The following is a 1,173-nucleotide window of genomic DNA, read 5'->3' on the forward strand; positions in this document are numbered from 1 at the left end:
TTTCTTTCTTTCTTTCTTTCTTTCTTTCTTTCTTTCTTTCTTTCTTTCTTTCTTTCTTTCTTTCTTTCTTTCTTTCTTTCTTTCTTTCTTTCTTTCAATTTGGTTTTCTGAGATAGGGTTTCTCTGTTTGGCCCTGGCTGACCTGGAACTCACTCTGTAGACCAGGCTGGCCTTGAACTCAGAAATCTGCCTGCCTCTGCCTCCCAAGTGCTGGGATTACAGGCATGCGCCATCACTGCCCAGCTCCATTTGTTTTCTTGAAGGGATATTTTTGTTATAAATATATAATCTGTGAAGAAACTTTACATAAGCTGTAAATTTATAGACCTCTTTAAGGAATACTATTTTACTTTTAAGACATTAGATGTGGTTTTGTTTGGTTGGTTTTGGTGTGTCAAGACAGAGTTTCTCTGTATAAAAGCTCTGCCTGTCCTAAAATTCACTTTGTAGAGCAGACTGGCCTTGAACTCACAGATATCCATCTGCCTGCTCAGCCTCCTGGGTGCTGTGATTAAAGGCGTGCACCACCAGGCCTGGCTTAGACAGTATTTTGAGTGCTAGATAAATGATTTTAAGGTATAATAAGGGGTATAACACTAGTGTGACTTCTATATAATATATATTAAGATACAATTTTAATTGTTGAAAGTGCTAGAATAAGTTGACAATGATAGATTAATTAGGAGAAAGACATACAAATTTATTTATGCTTAAGAGGGTAATCAATTTAGTAAGGGTCGCATAGTTACATATTCTAAATAGGAATCAGAAAAGTGACAAAATGAAGGCAATTTTAGATGATAGTAGGTGATATTTAGGAAAAATGAATAGTAGAAGAGGGCAGATTGAAGTTTTTTTTAATTTTTTTATTATTATTTTCTTTATTTACATTTCAAATGCTATCCTGAAAGTTCCCTATACCCCCCAACCCCTGCTCCCCTACCCACCCACTCCCACTACTTGGCCCAGGCGTTCCCTTGTGCTGGGTCATATAAAGTTTGCAAGACCAAGGGGCCTATCTTCCCAGTGATGGTCGACTAGGCCATCTTCTGCTACATATGCAGCTAGAGAGACAAGCTCAGGAGGTACTGGTTAGTTCATATTGTTGTTCCACCTACAGGGTNGCAGCCCCCTTCAGCTCCTTGGGTACTTTCTCTAGCTCCTCCATTGGGG

The 1,173-nt window shown here is 38.8% G+C and overlaps 1 protein-coding gene across 11 annotated transcripts in view; it reads left to right on the top strand.

Moving 5' to 3' along the window:
* The window catches only part of Gphn (gephyrin), a 418,076-nt gene that overhangs the window by 29,480 nt on the left and 387,423 nt on the right, over nt 1-1,173 (top strand). The gene's annotated exons all lie outside the window — the stretch shown is intronic.

Source organism: Mus pahari, chromosome 7, assembly GCF_900095145.1.
Source record: "Mus pahari chromosome 7, PAHARI_EIJ_v1.1, whole genome shotgun sequence".
NCBI classification, from domain to species: domain Eukaryota; kingdom Metazoa; phylum Chordata; class Mammalia; order Rodentia; family Muridae; genus Mus; species Mus pahari.